The sequence below is a fragment of the Carcharodon carcharias genome, chromosome 18, assembly GCF_017639515.1.
Source record: "Carcharodon carcharias isolate sCarCar2 chromosome 18, sCarCar2.pri, whole genome shotgun sequence".
Taxonomy (NCBI): domain Eukaryota; kingdom Metazoa; phylum Chordata; class Chondrichthyes; order Lamniformes; family Lamnidae; genus Carcharodon; species Carcharodon carcharias.
This window is the reverse complement of record NC_054484.1, coordinates 59,551,560-59,566,947: the sequence shown is the minus strand read 5'-3', so window position 1 is coordinate 59,566,947 and position 15,388 is coordinate 59,551,560.

Below are 15,388 nucleotides of genomic sequence, written 5' to 3'. Positions count from 1 at the left end.
CCAGAATCTATGTATAACAGAAGAAAAAGTTTAGCCTAGTTAAACGCAAGGCATCTTTTTAATGCTGTATTTTGAATCTTGACTGTATGCCCTGCTGAAATATGAAATGCACTAAAGGACAAGAAATGTTGTATGAGATCTTAACCTAAATAAATAGAAAATTTGGAACAGTTCAAGGGGTAATACTTTGTGCTGAGACATCCACCCTGGAATACTGTAGTGTTGGGTCTTCTAACCTTTTCAGGCTCATAAAATGTGCTTTCTTCTCACACATCTGTTTCCAGGTCATGTACTTACTGTTCAGAAGTGCTGAAGAAGTACTAAACAGTGCAATTGTTGTCAGATCTACCTAACGTAGCACACATTCATTTTGAAAACTATCGATCAAGTAGTTAAGTCTTACATCACTCCATCACTTTTCCAAAGGCTCTACTTGATATCTTAACATTGGTTTACTTTTCCCTTGTTTCTTCGGTGCCATTTATTTCCCCTTCCATTCACCTTTGGAAAGGCAGATTGAGAGAGTGATTAATAAAACCTACAGTATCCTAGACTTTATTAATAGATGCATACAACACAACAGCATCTGCCCTCACGCCTTCTCTTCCCTCCCAGAAACATGATAGGGTCCCCCTTGTCCTCACTTATCACCCCACCAGCCTCCGCATTCAAAGGATCATCCTCCGCCATTTCCGTCAACTCCAGCATGATGCCACCACCAAACACATCTTCCCTTCACTCCCCTGGCGGCAGTCCGTAGGGATTGTTCCTTCCGGGACACCCTGGTCCACTCCTCCATCACCCCCTACTCCTCAACCCCCACCTGTGGTACCTCCCCATGCCCACGCAAAAGATGCAACACCTGCCCCTTCACTTCCTCTCTCCCCACTGTCCAAGGGCCCAAACACTCCTTTCAAGTGAAGCAGAATTTCACTTGCATTTCCCCCAACTTAGTCTACTGCATTCGTTGCTCCCAATGCGGTCTCCTCTACATCGGAGAGACTAAACGTAAACTGGGCAACAACTTTGCAGGACACCTGCAATCTGTCCGCAAGAATGACCCAAACTTCCCTGTCACTTGCCATTTTAACACTCCACCCTGCTCTCTTGCCCACATGTCTATCCTTGGCTTGCTGCATTGTTCCAGTGAAGCCCAACGCAAACTGGAGGAACAGCACCTCATCTTCCGACTAGGCACTTAACAGCCTTCCGGACTGAATACTGAATTCAACAACTTTAGGTCTTGAACTCCCTCCTCCATCCCCACCCCCTTTCTGTTTCTTCCCCCTTCCTTTTGTTTTTTTTCCAATAATTTATATAGATTTTTCATTTCCCAGCTATTTCCATTATTTTTAAATCTTTTATGCCCCCCACCCCCACTAGAGCTATTCCTTGAGTGCCCTACCATCCATTCTTAATTAGCACATTCGTTTAGATAATATCACCAACTTCAAAAGAACTCTGTGTTCTTTTGTTCTTTTGTCTGTGACATCTTTTGATTATCTGCTCCTATCACTGCTTGCTTGTCCCTACAACCATACCACCTCCCCTCCACTTCTCTCCGCCCACCCAACCCACCACCCCCCACCTTAAACCAGCTTATATTTCACCCCTCTCCTTGGATTCACCTAGTTCTGTTGAAGGGTCATGAGGACTCGAAATGTCAACACTTTTCTTCTCCGCCGATGCTGCTAGACCTGCTGAGTTTTTCCAGGTAATTCTATTTTTGTTTTGGATTTCCAGCATCTGCAGTTTTTTGTTTTTATATTTTTACAACAGCAAGGAGGTTATGTTGAGCTCATATAAGACACCAGTTAGACCTCAGCTGGAGTACTGTGCACAGTTCTGGGCACCACATTTTAGGCAGGATGTAAAGGCATTGGAGAGAGTGCAGAAAAATTATGAGAGTGATTCCAAGGATGAGAAAGCCTGATTATGATGATAGATTGGAGGAGTTGGGACTCTTTTCCTTGGAGAAAAGAAGGCTGAGAGGAGATTTGATAGAAGTATTCAAAATCATGAGGACCCTGGACAGGGGAGATAGGAAAAACTGTCCCCATTAGTGGAAGCCTTGAGAACCAGAGTGCACAGATTTAAGGAAATTGGTAAAAATGCAAAAGCAATATGAGAAAAACGTTTTCACACAAGGAGTGGTTAGGGTCTGGAATGCATTACCTGAGAATGTGTTGGAGGCACGTTTAATCAAGGCATTCAAGAAGGAATTAGATGATCATTAGAAAAGAAACAAATTGCAGGGTTATAGGGAGAAGGCAAGAGAATTACACTAGGTGGAATATCATTCAGAGAGCCAGTGCCGACACAGTGGGCTGAATGGCCTCCTTCTGTGCTGTAACAATTCTGTGATTCCGCATTTCTAAAACTAGAAAATACTAAAAAAATCTTAAGAAAGACTGGAATTTTTTGTCCCCTTATGTGACCACTTACCTTTAAATTACCATAACCTGTTAAATGTTCCTAAGAGCCCTTTTTTGTGTGAATATAATGGCCATGCATTGAATATACTTGCTTGGGAAAATGTGCATAGGGAGTGTAAACCAAATATAGAAATCAGCTGCTTTCTGCAGAACGTGTTTCTTCACAGATTCTGTCTGAACTGCTGAGCGTTTTCCAGCGTTTTCTATTTTTATTATAAAAATGAGTTGACCTTGCGTGACATGTTGTGGTCTCACTGACACTCTGAAGGGAATACACAGTTAATCTTCACAAACACTATCAGTCACTATCATTTGTATCACCAATACCATGTAATTACCACTGTTACCAACATAACCCACATTTAAAACCTAGTACTTATTTATCTAGTGCTATATATATATAAATATATATATATATATATACATGTATACCCCATATAAACAACATTAGATTTTCTCACAAATCATAGCTATTTTCTAAATGAATTGAAGTAGATATTTAGGTCAGACAAATTATCAGATTTTTTATGATTATCTTTAGCATCTCAGGTACATTCTTGTTCCAGATGTTTGCTTTACACAACTGTGATTTCAGATTGTATCTAATGCCAAAACTAAAATCTGTAACCAAATATATAACAATGTTTAACAATTCTGCATGAATCGTTAGAAATTGGAAATATGAGCATACATATTTAGTTGTAGCAATTGTAAGTTAAACCTTTCATATTGTTAAGGGGATCATTCATACTGTTATGGGGATCATGTGAGTACATAGACGAATCATCCCTAAGCGCGGGTAATCTTCGGGGTGGAGCTTTCTAGCTTTGGTCATGCAGCAAGTATGTAGCTTCATCAGGAGCTCTGTAAATAAAGTTTACTGTTTCTTATAAGAAACCCTGTTCCGCACTCCAAGCTTATTACAATTGTTATGTTGAGCTCGTATAAGACACCAGTTAGACCTCAGCTGGAGTACTTTGCACAGTTCTGGGCACCACATTTTAGGCAGGATGTAAAGGTATTGGAGAGAGTGCAGAAAAAGTATGAGAGTGATTCCAAGGATGAGAAACTCTGGTAATGCAGATAGATTGGAGAAGTTGGGACTCTTTTCCTTGGAGAAAAGAAGGCTGAGAGGAGATTTGATAGAAGTATTCAGAGGATTAAGAGGATAAATAGCTTCAATGCTGCACCTCACCTCTTGAATGTACATATTTCAACTTTTAAAGGAAAAGGATAAAAAGTATACTCACCAGCAATGCCACTCTTCAGCAGAATTGACCTGTATAACTCAACTGTCGAGGACTGGAGCCAGTACATAGAGTGCCAAGGATTCTACTTTGTGGCTAACGAAATAACTGTGGAGGAGAAACAGAAGGCAATTCTCCTAAGTGTCTGTGGGAGTAAAAAGTATGACCTAACCCGTAGTTTGATGGCTCGAATGTGCCAAATTCCAGAACCTTCACTGAGCTCATAGACCTCATGAAGGGCAGGTTCAGGCTAAACGTTTGGTGATCATACAAAGATTCAAGTTCAACTTTCAAGTAAGGACGCCCTGTGAGTTACTCGCAATGTACATAGCAAATTTAAAACAGTTAACTGAGCACTGTGACTTCAGTGATATTTTAAATGACATGTTGCGAGATCATTTGGTGTGCGGCATAAATGATGACGCCATTCAGTGCCTTTTTCTTGCAGAAGTTGATATAGACCTGAGGCATGCCATGGAGATGGCACTAACAATGGAGGGTGCTGATAGGGAACCACAGACTTTGCAGATTGTGCAACATGGCTCCATTCTGCAGTCAGGGTGGGAACCTGCCTCCACCCACGGCATGAAAACCAGGGAGGTTACTGTGAGGTTACAGCTCCTACCGTTAGAAAAACAAAAAGAAATGCTGGAAGCAGCTCACCAGAAATTCAGATATTAAAGTGTTACCGATGTGTGGGTAACCATGTACCCGAAACCTGCAGATTTAAAGAGGTAGAACGCCACTACTGTCACAAAAAAGGGCATGTTGTAAAACAATGCAGGGCGAGATCAAGTCAACCATTCACACAGCAAGTCAAGTTAAATGAAATGCACAATATAGATGAGCCAGAAGCTGCTAACACTGACATCTATTCCCTACACAATCTGAAGGCCAGGAAAATTAAACCAATCATTGTTAGCCTTCAAGTAAATGGAAAGCCTCTGGTCATGGAGGTTAACACAGGAGCACCAGCCACAGTGATGGGAGAACACATCTTCAAATACCTCAAAGAGGGTACCCAGCCATTGAGTTTGGAGAAAATCACAGCTCAGCTAAGGATATATACTGGAGAGGCAATACAGGTGAAAGGCATCGCTGCCGGTATGTGTTATAACAGAAGGACCTAGCCTTCTGAGCCGTGATTGGTTGAAAGGAATTAAATTTAACTTGTCAAGAAATTTTCAAGTCCAAACAGGAAGAAGTCCTGAGTTGACAGGGAATATGATAGTGTCTTTTGGAATGTGATAAAAGAACTGAAGGACTTTCACTGGATGCAAAGATCCCTCAGGTCAGAGTTGGTTCCACAGGAAAATCATGAAAAGAAGCTAAATAAATGCAGTGCCACTCTGAACCAACTGAAGAAACAGTTGGCAGAAAAAACTCGACAATGTTCAATGTTCCAGGAGGAAGCCAAAAGAAGTAAAAAAAGGAGACAGAAGAACTGAAGAATCAGTTGATTGCGACAAAAGAGGCATTAAAAGGAAAAGTCATGGAACTTTCCAAGATGCCAATGGGTAGCTCAACCCCTGAACTGAACCAAGTTAAAATTTCACCAGAAAAAATTTTGGCTGACTGTGAAATCAAAATGAAGGCTGAGACAAAGCCCTGTGGCAAACACAAGAAGAAAAACACAGAAACCAAACCTGATAAGTCAAGAAACTTTTACACTAGTTGTGTTTGCCAGTACACTATGACCCGTCTAAGGACTTGATACTCACGTGTGATGCATCTCCCTACAGAGTGGGAGTAGTATTTCACAAAGATGTATCCAGAACCATCTCTGAAAAAGAGGGCTTATCTACCAAATTTGGAGTAAAGAAGTTCCATTGATTTTTGCATGGTCGACACTTCACCATAGTGACAAATTACAAGTCACTGTAGGGTTTGTTTAGTGAAGATAAGGCAATCCCACCCATAGCCTCTGCAACAATACAAAGATGGACTTTAATTTTGTCAGCATATGAGTACATTTTTATGCACATTCCGGGTGTGCATATAACAAATGTAGATGCCTTCAGTCGTCTTCCTTTGCTAGATAGCGTTACACATGCTCCAGTACCTCAAGAGGTAGTACTTGTCTTGAATTTCCTGGACTCCTCACCAGTCTGCGCGAAACAGATAAAGCATTGGACAAACCGGGATCCAATTTTAGCAAGAGTCCATGAACAGGTATTGCAAGTCTATGAAGAATTAAAACCATTCTTTACCCATAATTCTGAACTGAGTTGTCAAGATGGTATCTTGTTATGGGGAGCAAGAATCATCATCCCTTTGCAAGGAAGGGAAACACTATTGACAGAGCTTCATTGTGCGCATCCTGGTATTCTGAAAATGAAGATACTCGCATGAAATTAAATCTGGAGGCCAGATATAGACAGAGATATAGAAAAAATGGTTAAATAGGTCTCCAGTGCCAGCAACAGCAGAAATTGCCCATTTCAGCTCCCCTGCATCTCTGTGAGTGGCCTGGTTGACCCTGGGTTAGTCTACCTATAGACTATGTAGTTCAATTTTTAGGTACCATGTTTCTTGTAATTATCAATGCACATTCAAAGTGGATGGATGTGTATGAACTGAGACCACCTACATTGTGCGCAGTTATTAAAAAGCTGCACCAATGTTTCAGTGTACATGGTCTACCAGAAGTTATTGTGTCAAATAATTGTGCTGCTTTCATTAGCACTGAATTCCAAAGATTCATGAAACTAAATGGGATTCAGCACTTCAGAACAGCACAGTATCAACCAATGGGTTAGCAGAAAGAACAGTACAAACCTTTAAAGCAGGCATGAAGAAACTATCCAAAGGAACATTAGAAACATGAATTTCAAGATTTGTGTTCAACTATCACATAACCCCTTGTGCACTTACAGGTTCAACACCTTTTGAATTGCTAATGAAGTGTCGACTTTGCACAAGATTGAGTCTAGTATTCCTAATTTAGAGGGGGAGGTGGAGAAAAACCAGAGTAGTCAGAAAAGTGAATCATGGGCCTGGATTTTTCCTATGGCAGGTGGGCTGGGTGGGAGCGGGCAGGGGCAGGCACCGAGCCGATCACCGCCCGCGATCAGCTGTGCACCGCCATTTTACAGTGGTGGCCCGAATGCATGACCGGTAGCGCTCAGTGTTACCTGTGTGGCAGAGGGAGTTGGGAGAGTCAGGGCCAGCGCTCTTTCGTGCATGTGTGCGAAAGACTACAGCAAACTCCCTGAGGCACCCAGCTCCTCCGGGGAAAAAAATTAAAGAATCGAGTTTAAAATTTATTCAAACATGGCCCCTCAGGTTACTGTGTCACATGAGTTGGGGCATGTTTGGAAAGGTGGGAAAATTTATTTGTTTTATAAAAGCATCAGGTAACCTCATGCCACCCGTGGATGAGGTTTCCTGAAAAACACAAAGGCCGCTTTGGCTTTTCGCCTGTCTGCCAACCTTAAGATTGGACAGGCATTGTTCTTAACTGCTTTAATTGATTTCTTAATGGCCTTAATAAGCTGTTGACATTTCAGCGGGCACGCTGCTGACTCCGGCACGTGCCCGCCGAACGAAATATTGCAATGACGTGTGATGATGCCGGGATGCACGCCCGACATCATCGCTCATCATTTTACACGTTGGCGTGTCAGGCCCGTCCCCACACACTGACCGGAAGATTCAGCTCACAACGTTCACAGTAACAGCCAAGAATTTACTATGAGAGAGACTGTTTTTGTTTGAAACTTTGCAACTGGACCGAGATGGATTCCTCGTACAATCACCTCTGAAACAGGAATGTTATCACATCAGGTGGAAGTGGAAAACAGGATTGTTAGCAAACACATGGATCATCTCAGAGGTCAAGACATGCTCCAACAACCAACTAATCCACCTGAAATCAAAACTGAACCTTTGATCACTGAGGTGCCAGATCGATAAAGAATAGACATACCTGATGTCTCTATTGAAAGGAAATAATTCTGAACTGCCAGTGTCTAAAGATGTCCCAGATGCAGCAGTACCCGGTCAAGTCAATCCCATGTAAGAATCACAGGTTATAGAGTTGCGACGCTCTACCCGAATCAGAAAACCTCCTCAAAGAGTAAATGTATAATTGCATGAACTGTACATATTAGCATACGATTTGGGTTAAGATATTTTTGTAGGTAAGAGTTGTAAAACAAAATTAAATAGGGGGAGGGGAAATATAGTAATTGTAAATTAAACCTTTCATACTGTTATGGGGATCATGGCCAAGATTTTCCATTCATCGGACGGACTTGGCAGGAATGGGCGCGGAGCTGACCGCCGCCTGTGGTCATCTCCGCGCCACGATTTCATGCGCGTGGATCAATTAAGGCCTGCCCAGCATGGATCATGAGCGGTAGCTCTGAGCGCTACCTGTGCGGGTGGGAAGAGGAGGGAGAGTCGGGCCCAGTGCTCATTTGCGCATGTGCATGAAAGAGTGCTTCAATTTCCCTGAGGCACGGAGCTGCCTCAGGGAGATTGAAGCACTTTTTAAAAATATAAATAAACACAATAAAAAATTAATGAAACGTCCCCCCTCATGTGACTGTGTCACATGAGATGGGACATGTTTTTATTTAATTCTTAAAAACTTTAGGAAACCTCATCCCACTCATGGATGAGGTTTCCTAAAAAACGTAAAGGCTGCTTGGCTTTTTTGCCTGCCCGCAAACCATAAGGTTGGATGGGCAACGTGAAATTCAGCTTAATAACCTGGTTAATGGCTTACTGGGCCTATCAATTATCAGCGGGCCCGCAGCTGACTTGGCATGCGTCTGCCGAACAAAATATCACGCAACTTCACGATGACATTGGGACATACGCCCGATGTGCGAAGTGCCCGCACGCCAAATTGAAAAACCTGCTCTATGTGACTGTATGGATGAATCAGCACTAAGCGTGGGTAATTTTAGGGGCGGAGCTTTATAGCTTAGTCTTGGAACAAGCATATAGCTTCATCAGCAGCTCTGTAAATAAAGTTTACTGTGTCTTACAAGAAACTTGCCCTGAACTCCAAGTTTATTACATTAGTAGTCAGCCTGTAATAGATAAAGGAATAGGTTAGTGTTGTAAGTTTTATCTTACTGGAAACTGCTTAGAGTTTTGATTCACTGGAAGCAAAAGCTAATGAAATGATTATTCTTAGGTGATGATAGTATTACCCAGCCCAGAAAGGGGCCATATTCAGATGAGGCATCTGCAACAGTGGGGGAACAACTGGATAATTGGTTAAAACAAATAACCACACTTCTAGGTTATGTTAGGATTTTCAGTTAGCCTTTTCTAATTAAGATGCTTGCTGAAATGTGAAAGTTAATTAGTATGTAGGAATAGAATGGGATTGACTTTACTATGGTTGAATAAGAAATAAGAATGGTTGAACTGGATAGCCATTTTTTATATTCGCTCATGGGATATGGGTGTCACAGAGCTAGGCCAGCATTTATTGCCCATCCCTAATTGCCCTTGTTCACAGGCAACCACAGTGCTGTGGGTCTTGACTCACATCTAGTCCAGATCAGATAAGGATGGCAGATTTCCTTCCCTAAAGGACATTAGTGAACCAGATGGGTTTTTACAACAATCAGCAATGGTTTCATGGTCATCATCAGTCTTTTAATTCCATATTTTTATTGAACTCAAATTGCGCCATCTGCAGTGGTGGGATTTAAACCCGGGTCGCTAGAGCATTACCCTGGGCTTCTGGAATACTAGTCCACTGACAATAGCACTGCACCACCGCCTCCTCCAAACAGCTTATTAACAGATGGTATGAACAGCTCTGGGCATAAAAAACGAAGGGCCTGAAGTTAATTTGAATGCCGGAGATGGAATATTTTGAGGGATCTGCAGAACTAATCATAGGAAACAGCCTCAGATTAGATTAGGGAAGATTAGGTAAAAACTGGTTAATGAGCACAAAAAGTATGTGCAAAGGCTGTAGAACCTCCTGGCAGGTGGATAACGTAAGGGTGGCTTTTACCCCATGGCTTAAACAAAGAATTTAACGTGCTAATGTGCATTTTGTAGTAAGAGGAATATTTTAGAGGATAATAACAATAAAACACCCAGGTCCACACCCGAATAAAAGTAGAAAGGATAAGCTTGCGAAGGAAGCCATCGCAGTGGACAGTGGAGAAAAACTTCTAAAAGTACATTTGTGTTAACACTCTTGGGTAGTTTCGAAAGTCATGAAGCTGTGATGTACTGAGAAGGAAAGAGAAAGAAGAAGAAAGCTGTTTGTGCATGCCAGCTGTCCTGCCCAACCTGGGCCAGTACTTGCTATTGTCAGGGTCAAATGTTTTTGCTGTATAACTAATGGGTGGAATTTTACGGCAGCGGGATTTTATGTTCCTGCTGAAGTCAATGGAGGTTAAAATGGCTCGACGCATTTTACGGTCCCGTCCCTGCCCCAACAAGGCCATAAAATTCCAGTCAATGTGTTATATCCCAACTTAAATGCTGATTAAACTCAACATATCCACCATATTTGTTGTAGTTGATTCTGATTTAGAAAATTGATAACAACAACTCATTAGGCAGAATTTTCTGCCTGCTGGGCGGGTGGGCCCGACCCAATCACTGGTGGGCGGAGAGCCGATCCCCGCCGGAGAAGTGGGCCCTGCCGCTATTTTACGTGGGTGGGGCAATTAAGGCCCGCCCAGCATGACATCTGCCGGGAAGCGCTATGTGCTTCCTGTGCAGGCAGGGAGGATTCTCCAAAAGCGAGAGTGTGCTGTTTGGCACATGCGAACGAAAGAGCGCACATCTCCCTGAGGCTAAGTGTTGTCTCAGGAAGATCGCTGACACTTTTAAAAACATTAAAAATAGAAAAAAAACCTTAACATGCCCTCCTCATGTGACAATGTCACATGAAATGGGACATGTTCATTAATTATGCTAAAACTTTAGTAAACTTTTTAAATCTCTACATGAAACTTCATCCCGCCGGTGGATGAGGTTTCATGTTTTTTCTATTCCTCACTGGGGCTCCTGGCCTGCTCACCAACCTTAAGGTTGGACAGGCAGGTCCTTTAATTGTTTCAATAATCCTGTCAACAGCCTCAATTGGCCATTGACAGGTCAACGGGTACACAGTCATTTGGCTGCGACCCTGCCTTCCTGAAAATTTAAATGGGGTGGGATGATGTTGGGGGGAGCCCCCGAAGTCATCCCAAATCATTTTACGCAGCAGCAAGCGGGCCCCACCCCTGCTCGCCGACAGCAAAATTCAGCCCATTGTGTTTAAATTAAAATCGCTATAAAATCTCCTGCAATTAAGAGGGGGAACAAAAGAAAAAATGCATCTACCTGAATGTTGCCCTACTGGAATACTCTCACTTTCTTTTAGAAAGATGCTGGCACTGGAAACTGTAGAGTATGAAGGACTTGTATGATGAATGATAAGTGGAGTTCCCCTATACTTCTGAAATCAATGTAAGAGTATATCTGTAACAACAGAGAAAGAGATCAGTTTATTTTGCTGCAGAACAATCTGTGTAACTGCCTATTCCACAATAGCCTTTCCATCTTTGTTGCTGTATTAAGGCTTCAGGAAAATCTCTGTGACAGAATAGGAAATCAAACTGGCAAGGAAGTAAACATCAAATTTTTCCAATAATCCTGGCAGCACGGCGGAGAAGAGCAAAGTTGACGTTTCGAGTCCTAATGACCTTTCAACAGCACTAAGTAGAAATAGGAAAGGGGTGAAATATAAGCTGGTTTAAGTGAGGGGAGGGACGTTGAGGGGGGTGGTGGAAGAAGGGGGGAGGGGGTTGTTGGGACAAGCAAGCAGTGTTAGGAGGAGATAACCAAAAGATGTCACAGACAAAAGAACAAAGAGGTGTTGAAGGTGGTGATATTATGTAAAAGGATGTGCTAATTAAGAATGGAGAGCAGGACACTTCTTTGTTCTTTTGTCTGTGACATCTTTTGGTAATCTCCTCCTATCACTGCTTGCTTGTCCCAACAAACCCCTCCCCCCTTCATCGCACCTCCCCCCCACCCCTCCCATTAAACCAGCTTATATTTCACCCTTTTCCTATTTCTACTTAGTTCTGTTGGAGGGTCATGAGGACTCGAAACGTCAACTTTGCTCTTCTCCGCCGATGCTGCCAGACCTGCTGAGTTTTTCCAGGTATTTCTGTTTTTGTTTTGGATTTCCAGCATCCACAGTTTTTTGTTTTTATTTTTTTTCTCTCCAATAATCCTGCTCCACTAATTTTTTTTCAATGTCTTACCTGTTCCCGCCCATACCTCCTGTTATTTGCTTTAAGCATCATTTTTTTCAACAAAACACCACCCTTGACCCCTTACCCCTTCCAATTTTACATCCTTTTGCCTTCACAGGCTGGAGACTCTTTTTGATGAACTTGTGACCTTGTTCTGCTCCAACCTTGGTATTCCCTGCTGCACCCATCACAGCAGCCATCACTTGTTCTCCTACAATCTCCTGCTTCTAGATAGTTCAATATGTGAAACCTGAAAAGCCTTCTCTCCATTCTACTTTCATTTCCCTGCTCCCCGTCCACACTGCCCCTCGCTAAACTGATGGTTCACTGATAGCATGCTTGCTCTGTGTTATCATCTACACTGTTCACTCCATCACAATCAAGCCCTTCTGCATTGAAGACCTGAGCCAACCGACAACTTGTCAATGACAGATACCTGCCTCATGAGCAGTGATTTCTTCTTCCTCATCAAAAGGTGCCCCAATCAAACTACAGTAATAGTGGATCTCATTCTCAAATCCCATGTCTCCTATTTGTCAGGCATCTACTCCTCATTTGCGCACTTGACCCATTCATTTAAAACCTTGGTCATCTTTAAAATCTCAAGCCCAATGGAGACTTCCTCATTGAGACCTCCTACCTTCACTAATCTCTTAGGCTTTACACTGACTGCTTGGTGACTTCCATATTCACTTTAATTTTCTGTGCTCCCATTTCTCTGCTTCTTAATTTCCGCAGTTTTCCCTTAATCTTAGACAGTAACTTTCCCATCCATGTCTAAGCCACCTCTTCAATCTTCCTAACTCTCCACTTGTGAGGTGTCAATGCTTGATGTGGCCATCTTTGACCACTTTTTTATCTCCTTCACCATTGCATCCCTCTGCCACAAAGACCATTACCTTTTATCCTCTACCCCTGAAAAATAGTTGATCTTCAGCTACCTCAGAGTTTTTCTCTAACTTGCAGCTCGCTGAATCTGGCCATCATGATTTAACTACTGCTTTTAATCGCTAACCAACTCCTTATCTTCAATGCCCTTATTTGAAGTAAGTTAGAAGGCATCTCAAACTCTATAGTCTTTCCTTGATACAGTTCTCACTTTTGCAATGTAAAGTTTGAAGACTGCAGACAAGATAATACAATTCTCAATTGGCCTATGCCATTCCCAGCAGTGATAGTACAAGTAAACTTTCAGATTTTACACAAAATGTTTTTCTAGCATAAATTATATGATATAATAACATCTTGGAGAACGTTATAGACTAGAATTCAAATCATGTGACATTCCTGAATTACCTAAGGTTCACTCTAAATTACTTGTTTAGAATGCAGCTCTTAATTTGATTGCAGAGTTTTCATGCCCTTCCAAATTATTTTTAGTGTATGTGAGTATGCAACTATCTTTTGATTCATATTTACCATGTTTTACTGTGGCACTTAAATACTTCAAAACATCCATCAACTGCAACTGAAAATTCATTTGTAAAGTATGTTGGGAAAAGTGCAATAAAGTTTATCCTTATTTGATAGATATTTGATATGACCTCACACACACTTCAGCATCACTAAAAGATATACAAAACTCAAATATCATGGTGAAACTAGACTGTACGCAAGAATCTTTATAACACAAATACAACACACTTTGTTTAAAACAAGGAATAATACCAGATTGTCACAAAAAACCGTTGATGCTCGTAACTTGCATTCCCATTCTTTTAGAAATACTTATGAGGAAGAAAAATGTATTGTTATTTTGAAAGCTTCTTGTTACAAAATCATCTTCAAGTTTTTAAAATTGAATTTAGTTTTGTTGTTCTGCACAAAATTTTAGATGTAGCGTGTTTTAGATTTGTAATTGTCACTTATATTTTGTTGAACAGTCTTGGAATCGATGCTATGAAGAGTTTTTCAAGAATTGTTTGATTATCTGTTCGCTTTGCATTTTACTGGGTTTTTTTTTGAAAATCCATTTGCAGAATCTGCTCTGCAGTTTAATTATTTTTGCCTTTTGGTTGCCTTTCTTTGTTCTTAAAATGTAATTAAGTGGCTAGATTGGGTTGCTCCTGAAGTTGCTCCTGGGGGTGCAAAGCTCATTTAAACGCCACTTGTTGATTGAAACACAGTCAACATGCCAATTTTGAGCACTAACCACACTGTTCATTGGTTGCACGCATCAGCAGGGTGCCCAAAATAATAACTTACTGGCACCAAATAAAGGCAGCTAGCCCTGCTGAAAGCTAGTCTGCAACTCTTAAAGGGACCAAAACCAAAACCAAAAATACCTGGAAAAACTCAGCAGGTCTGACAGCATCTGCGGAGAGAAACACAGTTAACATTTTGAGTCCGTATGACTCTTCATCAGAACTAAAGAAATATAGAAATGTGGTGAAATATAAGCTGGTGGTGGGGATGGGGGGGGGTTGGTGGGTGGGGGGACAGGTAGAGCTGGATAGAGGGCCAGTGATAGGTGGAGGCAAAGAAGAGATTGCCAAAGATGTTGTAGACAATAGAACAAAGGGATGTTGACAGTGGTGATATTATCTAAGGAATGTGCTAATAGTGACATTAAGGGTAGAAAGCAGGACAAACGAGTGGCAGATGGCCCTAGTGGGAGTGGGGTGGGGGGAAGGGATCGAAATGGGCTAAAAGGTGGAGATACAACAATAGATTTAAAAATAGGTGGGAAAAGAATAATATATTTTAAAAATATAAAAAATATAAATTATGGGAAAAGATGGTTTGGAAAGGGGGTGGGGATGGAAGAGAGAGCTCATGATCTGAAGATGTTGAACTCAATATTAAGTCCGGAAGGCTGTAAAGTGCCTAGTCGGAAGATGAGGTGCTGTTCCTCCAGTTTGCATTGAGCTTCACTGGAACATTGCAGCAGGCCAAGGACGGACATGTGGGCATGAGAGCAGGGTGGTGGGTTGAAATGGCAAGCGACACAGAGGTCTGGTTCAGGCTTGCGGGCAGACCGACAGTGTTCCACAAAGCGGTTACCCAGTCTGTGTTTGGTCTCTCCAATGTAGAGGAGACCACATTGGGAGCAGTAAATACAGTAGACTAAATTGAGGGAAGTGCAAGTGAAGGGCCCTTGGACGATGAGGAGGGGGGAAGTAAAGGGGCAGGTGTAACGCCTTCTGTGGTTACATGGGAAGGTGTGGGAGGGGATTGAGGTGTAGGGGGTGATGGAGGAATGGACCAGGGTGTCCCAGAGGGAACAATCCCTGCAGAATGCTGCCGGGGGGCTGAAGGGAAGATGTGTTTGGTAGTGGCATCATGCTAGAGTTGGCAGAAATGGCAGAGGATGACCCTTTGAATGCGGAGGCTGGTTGGATGATAAGTGAGCACAAGGTGGACCCTACCATGGTTCTGGGAGGATGAGGAAGGACTGAGGGCGGATGCGCGGGAGATGGGCCGGACATGGTTGAGGGCACTGTCAACCACCGTGGCTGGGAAACCTCAGTTA